Consider the following 15,491-nt stretch of genomic DNA (forward strand, 5'->3'; position numbering starts at 1 on the left):
GTATTATGGACTTAGTAAAGGTTGGGAGTGTACAGTTGGAAAAGGAGAGGTGGGAAACAGGATAGTGATGAAATGCAAAGGTAGCAGGATTATAGGAGGTCAGCTAAAGGTAGCAAGAGACAGAAAAAAAGATGGTTAGAAGGGGAGGCAGACAGAAATTTGAGAGAAAAAAAGAGTGATGGTCCAATAAAGGGGGCTGATGAAGTCAGTCTAAGTTAGAACGGGAGCGGAAACATTATACAGTAGCAGACTGGAGAGAGTAATAAAAATGCTGAGCTCAGTCGGGATTGGAGCAGGGACATAGCCAGTGAATTAGTAGGTGATTTTTCATCTGTTTTTTGAAAAGGTGACATGAGCTTAGGGAGGTCAGTTCTGTGGGAAGTTTATTCCAGTAAGAACCGATAGTGTTTGCAAATAAGGAATCACCTGATTTGTTATGAGATTTCAAAGTAGTAACCAGTAGCTTGTTGGCTGATCTAAGTGTCGAGAGATTTTTATAAGGTGTGATGAGTTTATTTAGTATGGGTATATTGGAGGGCTAATGTAGAATTTTAAAAGTGATGATCAGTTGTTGTAGGAGTATTAGGTTTGGGAGTTCAAGCCAGTTTAGTTTCTTTAAGTTAAGACAGTGGTGAGTTTGGAATGGAGAGCCAGTGGCAAATCTGGCTATACTGTGGTAGGCAGTATTCAGTTTCTGAAGATTAGCTTTAGATATGTTGATAAAGGAAGGAGAGGCGTACATTAATGTAGAAATAAGGTGAGTTTGGGCGAGGGCCACTCGGGAAGTAGCAGTAAGATAGGGCTTTAGTCTGTATAGGGCACCAATCTTTTTATTGACTGTCTTGATAGTTAAATCAATGTGATAGTCAAAATTTAGCTGATTGTCTATGGTGACGCCTAGCAGTTTAGTGCAATAGTCAGGTTTGATGACAGTGCCATTACAGGATGCTATGGAAAAAGAGATTGGGGTGGATTTACAGGTTGGGGTAAAGAGTAGTAGTTTGGTTTTTGGGATTTAGGAGGAGACAGATATGTTGAAACCATTTTTCTGCTGCAGTGAAGACTAATTGGGTAGCAGAGTGGAGTTCTGCTGGGGAAGAAGCAGAGCAGATGAGAGTGGAATCATCTGCATATTGTATACAGGTGGATGTTGGGAGAGAAGTGGGCAGGTTATTAATGAAAATAGAGAAAAGTAGGGGACCTAGGATGGATCCTTGTGGGACGCCAATAGTAATTGGGAGTTGAGAGGATAGATGGCTGTCCCAAAGGACTGCTTGTTTTCTATTAGTCAAGTATGAGTTGAACCACTGTAATGCTTGTGAATCCAGTGAGAGGGATTTTAAGGTATCGAGGAGAAGTTGATGGTTGACCATATCGAATGCTTTTGAGAGGTCCAAGAATAGTGCAGAGGAGAACAGGTTGTTATTTCGGTTTTATTGATAGTGTCAGTGAAAGAGAGAAGGGCAGTAGAAGTACTGTGGTGCGGTCTAAAACCATGTTGAGAGTCTACAAGCAAGTTGTTATTCAAGAGATAATGTAGAAGTTGATGGTGAATGCAGCATTCCATTATTTTGGATAGAGGAGATAGAAGGGCAATAGGTCGAAAATTGGACAGTTCGTTGGAGTTCCCTCCTTTATGGAGGGAATAATATGGGAGATTTTCCAGCAGGATGGGATTTTGGATTCTGTTATAGTTCTGTTTATTAAGATGGAGACTGGGTAGGCTATTTCGGTTGCAGCTAGTTGTAGATATTCAGCTGGAAGTTTGTCAGCAGAAGGGGTGCAGGGTTTTAGTTTAGAAAGTAGTTTTCGTATATAGGTTGTTGAGACGGTCTCAAACTTTAGCGTGTGGGTACTGTTTAGAGTGGGGGTAATTTGGAGGGATGGGGGGGAGTCATGGTGCTTGCAAGTGAGGTGACTGTTTGAGAGAAGAAGTTGTTAAAGGTGTTGGCTATTATGTTAGGTTGGGTTTGTGCTAAACTAGCTGGGGTAGGTGTTTTGGTGTTGCCTGGATGGAGTAGTTTATTTATTCCTGACCAGATTTTTTTTGGGTTTTGGTTTTGGTTTTGTTGATATTAAAAGTGGTAGTTTTTTTTATCCAGAATGATAAGTTTCTTTGTTTTGTTTCTCAGATGTTTGAAATTTTGATGGTCAATTGGGTTTTTTGTGGACCTCCATTTAGACCATAATTTATTTCTAGCTCGCATAGTTTGTTTAGTTGTAACAGAGAGCCATGGAGCTGCTTTGGAGCTGACTCTGACTAAACGGGATGGGGCATGCTGGTTTAGAATTTGTAGGAAGGTATTGTTGAAATGGGTAACTGCTTCATCTATTGGGAGGTATTTTAGAGTTGACCAGTTATATTCTTTGAGTTCATTTTGAAAGGATGCTAGATTGAATTCTGTTTTATTGTATTTGGTACGATAAGTAGTTAGCTTGGGATTGTTGCATTTTTGTTTAGTGATAAAGGTAAGGAGGTGGTCGCTGATATTGTCAGGGAGTATTCCTGTTTTATAGGAGAGGGGATTGTTATTGGTCAGTATCCAGTCTAGAATGGTTTGTTTGTGGGTGGATTTATGTATTCTAGTAGGAGAGTTGATGGTTTGGTGAAAGTTAAAGAGATTAAGGTGAATGGTGGGTTTGGGGATATGCAGGAGCTCCAGTCAATATTAAAATCACCTAAGATTATGGTTTCCTGGGGAAAGGTGCAGGAAATCCAGCTTAGGATATTTTCTAGGGTATTGATGTTCTTGCCTGGGGGGATGTAGGAACATATTATGTTTATAGCCTTGGATTTATTGGTGCAAAGTATTTCAGCATTTGCTGGGGTGGGAGGCAAGGAGTCAATTAAGGCGACCTGAAGTTGGGATTTGTATAGGAGGGCTACTCCTCCACCCTTTTTATTTGGACGATCTTGCCTTAAGGTGCTGTAGCCTGGGGGAGTGAATTCATTGTCTTTGGTACTGGGTTTAAGCCAGGTTTCAGTGAGACAGAGGATATCAAAGGCATAGAAATCAATTAAGGCATGGAGTTGTGTGACTTTGTTGTTAATGCTACAAATATTTAGGTGAGCAATAGAGAGGGAGTCAGAGGAAAAGGGTGGGTTAGAATAGTTAGCATTTTGGTTTGAAGGTGTGATTGTGGAGGTATTGGGACCAGGGTTGGGGTGGATGTCCCCATGTATAAGTAAAAGTGTTTGTGGGGGTTGAAGGACCTTTGTGTATTTGAATGGTATTAGATAGAGCCGTTTGGAGGTTGTGAATTTGTAATGGTGTGCTTTATGGTAGAGAGGGGAGGTAGGGACAGGTAGATAGTATATTAATATGTGTTTGGTTGGGTAGAGGAAGTGTGGTTGTAGTATGTTTGGCTGATGCAGGAGTTTGGTTAAGCTTGTGATTTTCATAGGAGGTAAGGGTGTAGTAGTAAAGCAGGATGTTAAGGAGAAGAAGAGGAAAGAGTGATTTAAGGGTTAAAGGCATGTTTTTATAGAGTGTGAGGCTAGTAATTATAGGACTGCACGGTTTGTAAAGATAGGGTGAGTTAGTTTTGAGAAAGGGTGTGGTTGTAGGAGTGAGGAGTTGATTGGTAGATGTATAGGAAAATAGTTATAGGTAGTTGGCTAATTGGGGGTGTGCCTAAGTATGTATAAAGGTAGGACCCCTGGGGGTGGGTGGAATTTGGGGGTAGGGTAGGGGGAGCGGGCAGACCAAAGTAAGAGGAGCAGTGAGAGGAAACAATCAGTAAGGAGGAAGGTAAGCACTAGAGACAGTAACAGAGTAGCCAAGGTGAGAGTCAGAAGAGGAGGACATAGAGAGAGAGGGGAAACACCTGGGAGAGTAGAGGAGTGAGTTAGGTAGCGAGCTGTATAAGAACTAGGAAGGAGAATGGGTAGCAGGGTTAAGAGGGCTTTGTCATCAGAAAGAGAAGAGTGCCACAAGCTTATAAGCCTCACGGAGGGTGGTGGGGTAGCAAAAGAAATGAGATTACAGGTGTATGATGAGTGCCATCTAGTGGCCAAATCTAAAACAGCTATAAAGAGATGGAAGCAGTGCAATATTAAGGTGAAGTAGGGTAGTGGAAAGAATGGTGTAACAAGGCAGAAGGGTAGCTGTGGTAGTAGGGGGCAAAAGGTAGAAACAAAAGATAGTTAAACCAGGGGGGTATGGCTGCTGGCAGATATGGCAGGAGAAGTTGTGCACCTTGGAGGTGCTGGGGTCAGATATTTAGTAATAATTAAGCTAACAAATAATCTGTTTGTAACATACAATAAAAGTAGCTGTGGCCTTTAGTCCAAGGGCTGTTGGGTTACCCAGGTCTCAGAAACACTCAATCAGGCTTAGGTAGTTGGGTTGAGCTGGTCTTGGAGTCCAGAAGGGCACAACAAATGTAGAAAGGTGAGAATAGAAGCTAAGCAATGAATAAAAGTAGCTGTGGCCTTTAGTCCAAGGGCTGTTGGGTTACCCAGGTCTCAGAAACACTCAATCAGGCTTAGGTAGTTGGGTTGAGCTGGTCTTGGAGTCCAGAAGGGCACAACAAATGTAGAAAGGTGAGAATAGAAGCTAAGCAATGAATAAAAGTAGCTGTGGCCTTTAGTCCAAGGGCTGTTGGGTTACCCAGGTCTCAGAAACACTCAATCAGGCTTAGGTAGTTGGGTTGAGCTGGTCTTGGAGTCCAGAAGGGCACAACAAATGTAGAAAGGTGAGAATAGAAGCTAAGCAATGAATAAAAGTAGCTGTGGCCTTTAGTCCAAGGGCTGTTGGGTTACCCAGGTCTCAGAAACACTCAATCAGGCTTAGGTAGTTGGGTTGAGCTGGTCTTGGAGTCCAGAAGGGCACAACAAATGTAGAAAGGTGAGAATAGAAGCTAAGCAATGAATAAAAGTAGCTGTGGCCTTTAGTCCAAGGGCTGTTGGGTTACCCAGGTCTCAGAAACACTCAATCAGGCTTAGGTAGTTGGGTTGAGCTGGTCTTGGAGTCCAGAAGGGCACAACAAATGTAGAAAGGTGAGAATAGAAGCTAAGCAATGAATAAAAGTAGCTGTGGCCTTTAGTCCAAGGGCTGTTGGGTTACCCAGGTCTCAGAAACACTCAATCAGGCTTAGGTAGTTGGGTTGAGCTGGTCTTGGAGTCCAGAAGGGCACAACAAATGTAGAAAGGTGAGAATAGAAGCTAAGCAATGAATAAAAGTAGCTGTGGCCTTTAGTCCAAGGGCTGTTGGGTTACCCAGGTCTCAGAAACACTCAATCAGGCTTAGGTAGTTGGGTTGAGCTGGTCTTGGAGTCCAGAAGGGCACAACAAATGTAGAAAGGTGAGAATAGAAGCTAAGCAATGAATAAAAGTAGCTGTGGCCTTTAGTCCAAGGGCTGTTGGGTTACCCAGGTCTCAGAAACACTCAATCAGGCTTAGGTAGTTGGGTTGAGCTGGTCTTGGAGTCCAGAAGGGCACAACAAATGTAGAAAGGTGAGAATAGAAGCTAAGCAATGAATAAAAGTAGCTGTGGCCTTTAGTCCAAGGGCTGTTGGGTTACCCAGGTCTCAGAAACACTCAATCAGGCTTAGGTAGTTGGGTTGAGCTGGTCTTGGAGTCCAGAAGGGCACAACAAATGTAGAAAGGTGAGAATAGAAGCTAAGCAATGAATAAAAGTAGCTGTGGCCTTTAGTCCAAGGGCTGTTGGGTTACCCAGGTCTCAGAAACACTCAATCAGGCTTAGGTAGTTGGGTTGAGCTGGTCTTGGAGTCCAGAAGGGCACAACAAATGTAGAAAGGTGAGAATAGAAGCTAAGCAATGAATAAAAGTAGCTGTGGCCTTTAGTCCAAGGGCTGTTGGGTTACCCAGGTCTCAGAAACACTCAATCAGGCTTAGGTAGTTGGGTTGAGCTGGTCTTGGAGTCCAGAAGGGCACAACAAATGTAGAAAGGTGAGAATAGAAGCTAAGCAATGAATAAAAGTAGCTGTGGCCTTTAGTCCAAGGGCTGTTGGGTTACCCAGGTCTCAGAAACACTCAATCAGGCTTAGGTAGTTGGGTTGAGCTGGTCTTGGAGTCCAGAAGGGCACAACAAATGTAGAAAGGTGAGAATAGAAGCTAAGCAATGAATAAAAGTAGCTGTGGCCTTTAGTCCAAGGGCTGTTGGGTTACCCAGGTCTCAGAAACACTCAATCAGGCTTAGGTAGTTGGGTTGAGCTGGTCTTGGAGTCCAGAAGGGCACAACAAATGTAGAAAGGTGAGAATAGAAGCTAAGCAATGAATAAAAGTAGCTGTGGCCTTTAGTCCAAGGGCTGTTGGGTTACCCAGGTCTCAGAAACACTCAATCAGGCTTAGGTAGTTGGGTTGAGCTGGTCTTGGAGTCCAGAAGGGCACAACAAATGTAGAAAGGTGAGAATAGAAGCTAAGCAATGAATAAAAGTAGCTGTGGCCTTTAGTCCAAGGGCTGTTGGGTTACCCAGGTCTCAGAAACACTCAATCAGGCTTAGGTAGTTGGGTTGAGCTGATCTTGGAGTCCAGAAGGGCACAACAAATGTAGAAAGGTGAGAATAGAAGCTAAGCAATGAATAAAAGTAGCTGTGGCCTTTAGTCCAAGGGCTGTTGGGTTACCCAGGTCTCAGAAACACTCAATCAGGCTTAGGTAGTTGGGTTGAGCTGGTCTTGGAGTCCAGAAGGGCACAACAAATGTAGAAAGGTGAGAATAGAAGCTAAGCAATGAATAAAAGTAGCTGTGGCCTTTAGTCCAAGGGCTGTTGGGTTACCCAGGTCTCAGAAACACTCAATCAGGCTTAGGTAGTTGGGTTGAGCTGGTCTTGGAGTCCAGAAGGGCACAACAAATGTAGAAAGGTGAGAATAGAAGCTAAGCAATGAATAAAAGTAGCTGTGGCCTTTAGTCCAAGGGCTGTTGGGTTACCCAGGTCTCAGAAACACTCAATCAGGCTTAGGTAGTTGGGTTGAGCTGGTCTTGGAGTCCAGAAGGGCACAACAAATGTAGAAAGGTGAGAATAGAAGCTAAGCAATGAATAAAAGTAGCTGTGGCCTTTAGTCCAAGGGCTGTTGGGTTACCCAGGTCTCAGAAACACTCAATCAGGCTTAGGTAGTTGGGTTGAGCTGGTCTTGGAGTCCAGAAGGGCACAACAAATGTAGAAAGGTGAGAATAGAAGCTAAGCAATGAATAAAAGTAGCTGTGGCCTTTAGTCCAAGGGCTGTTGGGTTACCCAGGTCTCAGAAACACTCAATCAGGCTTAGGTAGTTGGGTTGAGCTGGTCTTGGAGTCCAGAAGGGCACAACAAATGTAGAAAGGTGAGAATAGAAGCTAAGCAATGAATAAAAGTAGCTGTGGCCTTTAGTCCAAGGGCTGTTGGGTTACCCAGGTCTCAGAAACACTCAATCAGGCTTAGGTAGTTGGGTTGAGCTGGTCTTGGAGTCCAGAAGGGCACAACAAATGTAGAAAGGTGAGAATAGAAGCTAAGCAATGAATAAAAGTAGCTGTGGCCTTTAGTCCAAGGGCTGTTGGGTTACCCAGGTCTCAGAAACACTCAATCAGGCTTAGGTAGTTGGGTTGAGCTGGTCTTGGAGTCCAGAAGGGCACAACAAATGTAGAAAGGTGAGAATAGAAGCTAAGCAATGAATAAAAGTAGCTGTGGCCTTTAGTCCAAGGGCTGTTGGGTTACCCAGGTCTCAGAAACACTCAATCAGGCTTAGGTAGTTGGGTTGAGCTGGTCTTGGAGTCCAGAAGGGCACAACAAATGTAGAAAGGTGAGAATAGAAGCTAAGCAATGAATAAAAGTAGCTGTGGCCTTTAGTCCAAGGGCTGTTGGGTTACCCAGGTCTCAGAAACACTCAATCAGGCTTAGGTAGTTGGGTTGAGCTGGTCTTGGAGTCCAGAAGGGCACAACAAATGTAGAAAGGTGAGAATAGAAGCTAAGCAATGAATAAAAGTAGCTGTGGCCTTTAGTCCAAGGGCTGTTGGGTTACCCAGGTCTCAGAAACACTCAATCAGGCTTAGGTAGTTGGGTTGAGCTGGTCTTGGAGTCCAGAAGGGCACAACAAATGTAGAAAGGTGAGAATAGAAGCTAAGCAATGAATAAAAGTAGCTGTGGCCTTTAGTCCAAGGGCTGTTGGGTTACCCAGGTCTCAGAAACACTCAATCAGGCTTAGGTAGTTGGGTTGAGCTGGTCTTGGAGTCCAGAAGGGCACAACAAATGTAGAAAGGTGAGAATAGAAGCTAAGCAATGAATAAAAGTAGCTGTGGCCTTTAGTCCAAGGGCTGTTGGGTTACCCAGGTCTCAGAAACACTCAATCAGGCTTAGGTAGTTGGGTTGAGCTGGTCTTGGAGTCCAGAAGGGCACAACAAATGTAGAAAGGTGAGAATAGAAGCTAAGCAATGAATAAAAGTAGCTGTGGCCTTTAGTCCAAGGGCTGTTGGGTTACCCAGGTCTCAGAAACACTCAATCAGGCTTAGGTAGTTGGGTTGAGCTGGTCTTGGAGTCCAGAAGGGCACAACAAATGTAGAAAGGTGAGAATAGAAGCTAAGCAATGAATAAAAGTAGCTGTGGCCTTTAGTCCAAGGGCTGTTGGGTTACCCAGGTCTCAGAAACACTCAATCAGGCTTAGGTAGTTGGGTTGAGCTGGTCTTGGAGTCCAGAAGGGCACAACAAATGTAGAAAGGTGAGAATAGAAGCTAAGCAATGAATAAAAGTAGCTGTGGCCTTTAGTCCAAGGGCTGTTGGGTTACCCAGGTCTCAGAAACACTCAATCAGGCTTAGGTAGTTGGGTTGAGCTGGTCTTGGAGTCCAGAAGGGCACAACAAATGTAGAAAGGTGAGAATAGAAGCTAAGCAATGAATAAAAGTAGCTGTGGCCTTTAGTCCAAGGGCTGTTGGGTTACCCAGGTCTCAGAAACACTCAATCAGGCTTAGGTAGTTGGGTTGAGCTGGTCTTGGAGTCCAGAAGGGCACAACAAATGTAGAAAGGTGAGAATAGAAGCTAAGCAATGAATAAAAGTAGCTGTGGCCTTTAGTCCAAGGGCTGTTGGGTTACCCAGGTCTCAGAAACACTCAATCAGGCTTAGGTAGTTGGGTTGAGCTGGTCTTGGAGTCCAGAAGGGCACAACAAATGTAGAAAGGTGAGAATAGAAGCTAAGCAATGAATAAAAGTAGCTGTGGCCTTTAGTCCAAGGGCTGTTGGGTTACCCAGGTCTCAGAAACACTCAATCAGGCTTAGGTAGTTGGGTTGAGCTGGTCTTGGAGTCCAGAAGGGCACAACAAATGTAGAAAGGTGAGAATAGAAGCTAAGCAATGAATAAAAGTAGCTGTGGCCTTTAGTCCAAGGGCTGTTGGGTTACCCAGGTCTCAGAAACACTCAATCAGGCTTAGGTAGTTGGGTTGAGCTGGTCTTGGAGTCCAGAAGGGCACAACAAATGTAGAAAGGTGAGAATAGAAGCTAAGCAATGAATAAAAGTAGCTGTGGCCTTTAGTCCAAGGGCTGTTGGGTTACCCAGGTCTCAGAAACACTCAATCAGGCTTAGGTAGTTGGGTTGAGCTGGTCTTGGAGTCCAGAAGGGCACAACAAATGTAGAAAGGTGAGAATAGAAGCTAAGCAATGAATAAAAGTAGCTGTGGCCTTTAGTCCAAGGGCTGTTGGGTTACCCAGGTCTCAGAAACACTCAATCAGGCTTAGGTAGTTGGGTTGAGCTGGTCTTGGAGTCCAGAAGGGCACAACAAATGTAGAAAGGTGAGAATAGAAGCTAAGCAATGAATAAAAGTAGCTGTGGCCTTTAGTCCAAGGGCTGTTGGGTTACCCAGGTCTCAGAAACACTCAATCAGGCTTAGGTAGTTGGGTTGAGCTGGTCTTGGAGTCCAGAAGGGCACAACAAATGTAGAAAGGTGAGAATAGAAGCTAAGCAATGAATAAAAGTAGCTGTGGCCTTTAGTCCAAGGGCTGTTGGGTTACCCAGGTCTCAGAAACACTCAATCAGGCTTAGGTAGTTGGGTTGAGCTGGTCTTGGAGTCCAGAAGGGCACAACAAATGTAGAAAGGTGAGAATAGAAGCTAAGCAATGCTATACAAACTAAACGCCAGGGATCGCTCAGCAGCCACACGTGGTGAAAGGAAGGTGCAGTACTTCCCATGCCATAGTGCTGTGCAGCACAGCAGGTCTTGTTCTTGCCATTACGATTAATGACACAGCTATAGAATGCTCTGTGCTTAGCCTCATAATATGTGGCTAATTAGTTTCACAGTAGCTTTGTGTGGTTTTATATGGTGTATCTGCATCTTACTGAGGCTGACCAGGGATCATCTACACTCATGTGTGTTCACTCTTGCAACAGTTACTACCTTCTGTGGTACAGTTTAAAGCACGGTACCACCAGTTTGCCTTCTTGTTTGTGTTGGGTTGAATCTTGGTTCTGTTTCAATGGCACAATCACTACACATATGTGACTGCTTAAGGTTCATTTGTGTAGGATTCAGCATTTGCACATGCATTGTCCATCTGCATGGGTGCCATGACAGTCACCACTCTGCTCTTAAGAAACATAACATTGGCATTGGAGACTAACTATGTGTAGCATACTGTTAGCCCTGTTTGTGTGACTACTGTGATCCAGGTCAGTGGGGTCGATGGAATCCAACATGCATTGAGCGCAGGTGTTGGTACATGAGGAGTCTTCCGGGTTCATAATGGAATAGTTGAGAGTAGCCATTGTTATGGTTCTGTCTCAGACCTAATCTTCCCCATTACAGCACATTATGACAGTTGGGAACTCCACGGCCTGGTGGATGATCTGTCTCAAGGTGCATTTTGAATTCCATTTTGGCACAAAGGTATTTGCTCAGCATAATGCATATGAAGTTATGCAAGTGCAACTAGCGTGGGGGTGTACATATCCTTCAGGAATATGGACATACCTGCAGCCCATGTGTTCCAATAAAGGATAATGGGCAAGAGGTGAGGTATGTGTTATAACATGGTCATGCAGGTGTGCTCTCTGGAGCACTGAAACATGTCTCAGTCACTGCACAGATATGTTCTCCATGTTAGGGATTGACATATGTGTGTCCATACAGTGTTTCTGACATGTATCATTGTGTAGTGAGACCCGCAGTTTATTGCTTGGCTGTCCCTGTAACAGCAGTGGACCTTCACTTGAACCGTGCATGATGAAGGCACTATAGGGGAAGCATGAGCCCTAGGCAATATCCAGATTCCCAAAGGTGACAGGTGCAGGCCCTGTTTGGTAAAGCATCATGGTCTGTCAACGATGTTATCCCAGGATGACAGATACTGGATATCTTTTGACTTGCACCACTACACTAGACAATTGTGGAATACAATCCTTTTGTTCCTGTACTGCAGTATCATTCTGGCCAAAGCAGAATGCTACCCAGGCTTTGGGACATACCTGCATGGGCTACAAGACCTGACAGTTCCTACATGTGTTTCCATGCAGTCCAGGCTACTGCATCACAGGTCCTGCTCAATAACATGGCAAATGCCAGAGCCATGTGTATAGTTCAAAAGGTGGTCTAAGTGTATGGGTATGTGGCTAATCATGGCAGACAGGCAGCTGACAGTACGTATGCCTTTGTATAGGTTGGTGTGCAACATAGTGCTAGAGTTTGCATTCAAAAATGAGTACTGTTGGGCATGTTTCCAGTCACGTGTTCTGAGGTGTGGTACAATTATGCAAACTATGTCATACAGTTTGTGTATTTTGGAGTCTGTCTCTTCCTGCTTGTAGGGGTCACTTGTTTGGCCAGATACTTAGAAGTGTCTGTGAATGTGTGTGATTTCTGGTAGTGTGTGTGGGTGTCCTTACTGTGTTCTGGTAAGGGTATGTGTTGGTTGTGTTGATGAGCTGCATGTGTTAACCTACACCTCATGACTGTCCAGTCCAGTCATGGCTGTAGACTGGGCTGCTTTCCAGCTTACCCCTGTAGCTGCATCCCAAACAATGTGTGGAGTGTGGTGTTAGGTGGGTTTGGCAGTGTACATGGCATGGAGATTACATTCCCCTAGGATGGCCACATACACAAAGCTGGCATTAGTAAACACCAGTAGCTGACTAGTGGACATGCTTGTATGAGCAGTCAGTACTACAAGTACCACATACTGTGTTTAGTTTATGCATTGCTTAAAAAGATATTTTAGACAGTGATGCTTACATGTAAATATTTGTGTTATGGACGTGACAACACTGGCTATTACTGAAACATTGTAGCTACCTTTAGCAGCAATCCTCCTCTGAGGAGCACATCACATCCTGTTAGTTGATTACAGATGATGCAAGTGTCTACAGGTCTGTTTCCTTCTCTGGGTATATACTCACATATCCACCAGGACCATTAGCTCTGTTGGGCACAGACACTCACTCTCCAAACAGAGTCATGTATCAATAGACTCTGATGCCACTATCAACATAGTCAGGATATAATCAGATAGTGTGAGCCATCACCTATGAAGTGGCTATTACACATGGGCAGCTGTCTCCTACATCTTACACTCCTACTGCAGATGTTACACTGGAGTTAAAGATGATATGCAACCTGTTTCATTACCAGTGCTGTGCACTACCTTACATACAGTATTTGCAAGTGGCTGTTAGGTTGGCAATGACAGGTTGGGCTACACAAACCTGGTAGTTCAACCAGTGTGTCTGTACTCTCAATATCCACTCTATGTGGGTGTGCACATAGCCATTTGGCCCAGCCCTGTAATAAGAGTCACTGCACATTTGCATAACATGTACACATGCACAGCTGTTATTGCTTGCAAATGATACTAGCGAGGTCCAGCCCTGTAACAAGGGTCACTACACATTTGCATAACATGTACACATGCACACCTGTTATAGCTTGCAAACGATACTAGAGAGGTGGATATTACATGTGTTATGTGCATGGATAGTTACCTGGCTCTTTCAATTATCTTTGCTATCATGCTGCTAAACTGTCAGATGAATACAAATGATATGTATCCTGTCATTGAGTATTGTAATTGCCAACAGACATAACTACTGTTTGCATAACGTAACAGAACTGCTATGTATTATAGAATACAGATCTGCCTAGAATACTGTACATTACATAGTTATTGGCATAATATCCCACAATGCACACCATATTTGTACGGTAAGCCCACCTTTAACATGTTCATCTTACTTATACACCCATACATATGTCGACTGTTACAATATATTGACATATACTATCCCCTGCTATAGCACATACTTGTTGGACCAATCCTGACACGGACAATGGCTGGAAGTGAATTGGTGGGTTCCAAGTCCATATCATCCCTTGTGGTGTATGCGGAATTTGCCGTGTGACCTACAACAGTGCACAAACAGAATACTACAAGCATTACTACTGCTCAACAATACATCGCTACAAGATAGCGATTTCCACTATATGCATTGATTACGTACTACATACACATACTACATGTTATATATGCCTTCTTAGTAATCAGAGGTGTTACTGACTAGTATAATACTCATTTCAAGTTTGTCTTTCAGTGTTTTGTACTGTCCTACAGGTAGATACAGATGGTTTGAATGTGTAACAAGGCAACCTTTTATAGTTACAGATCAGTAACATGTGCTATTCTGATGACCAATTGGTGTTCCTAAGTAGCTAATTACATGCACATCAGCTGCGCTGTTACTGCATTAGCGAGTACCAAGGCTACAGTGGAGTATAATTCAGAACTCCACTTGGGCAATGGCCCTTTGCCTTACTTGTGAGGAAGGCAGCATGAAAGTGTTGTTTGGAATCTATTGCAACAGCTGTATGGAGACGGACAGTAATATATTGTGTGTAATGCCTAGAGGATCTGCTCTAAATGTGAGTACTGCTGTTATATTTCTGAACATTGCTACTTGTGCAGGCTTTGTCTGTACCTAATACTTCTGCATATGTTTCAGTCTGGCCAGGCTGTTTGACCAGCTCAAGGCTGCATAGCTATGCATATAATGTTAGGGGTTTACAGTGTGCTTACCAGACATATTTAGTTTGGTGTTACTGTGTATCATACTGTACTGATAATCAGTACTTGGTAAAACTTCCTGGTGTACGAACCTTTCAACCCTCTGAAACGGGATTAGTTCATACAAACTCTGTTACATCAGCAGCTGTTCAATTGTATAACGGCAACTATTTCACATAGGGCCATGTTAGTGTGTCTGTGTCCAGGTATGTTAAGGTTTCAGCAGATGTTGTACAGTAGTTTAACAATTGGTTATGATATGACAGTATGTATTGATGTCATTAATTTGGTTGTGGGGTAGATGTTGGTGGGTGTACATAGCACATGCAGGTGTGTAGGAACCCCTTTTATACAACTTCTCTATGTATGTCGGTGTTCTTTCCCTATGTGAACACCTATCCCTTAATGGACTAATACTATAGTAATTTCAGGCTGATTCATTAAGGCACTATTAAATGCTTCCTGTATAGCATGCAGGTACTGTTAGTTCTTGAATCCTTTTGGCAATACATCAGAATGTAAAAAAGTTTTGCAAAATGAAAGCTGTCTGTGTATTTCTGTCATGGATATTTGTAGTCATTGCAGTTGTGTTGATGACTGTGTCCATAGAACATATTTGTAATAGTGTATTGCCATATACTCTTCATATGTTATGTTCATATTGTTTGGAGGGGGGGCAGAATGTGTCATTGCTATGGTCCATGTTATACTCAGATATGACCACTTCAGATGCCGTCTACAGACATGTATGTATGCGTGTGTGTGTGTGTGTGTGTGTGTGTGTGTGTGTGTGTGTGTGTGTATATATATATATATATATATATATATATATATATATTATATATATATATATATATATATATATATATATAATATATATATATATATATATATATATATATATATATATATATATATATATATATATATATATATATATATGTGTGTGTGTGTGTGTGTATATATATATATATATATATATATATATATATATATATATATATATATTTATATATATATATATATATATATATTATTGCATACGTTTTTATCTGTACCTCCATAGATGTGTAGATGTTTTTAACCTATCTATATATCTACATATATATGTAGACCTGTATATATCGACATGTCTCTCTCTCTCTCTCTCTCTCTCTCTCTATATATATATATATATATATATATATATATAAGCATACACCTTTAATTGTGTACATGTAGAGTTGTCCTATTTCAACACATTCCTCCCTTTTGTGTTTTAACCTGTCTGCATACACAACTGGGATAGGTACATCCCAGGTAGCTTAGTGTTAGCTTACTCTGAGGATGGAGTACATGGTTGCGGGTTCTACTCCTGGATGGTGTTATTATTTTACCTCTTAGAGTAGGCACTGGTAGGGAAAGTGTGAATAATGTAAATTTATGTGGTTGTAAGCAGGTTTGCCCATGGTCTGCGCAACGTTAAGCAAAGGCTAAACCTGTGAAGCGCTTCTCCATTTTCTGTGTTTCAGCGCCGCTTA

The sequence above is a fragment of the Protopterus annectens genome, chromosome 14.part0, assembly GCF_019279795.1.
Source record: "Protopterus annectens isolate FY-2018-M chromosome 14.part0, PAN1.0, whole genome shotgun sequence".
Taxonomy (NCBI): Eukaryota; Metazoa; Chordata; order Ceratodontiformes; family Protopteridae; genus Protopterus; species Protopterus annectens.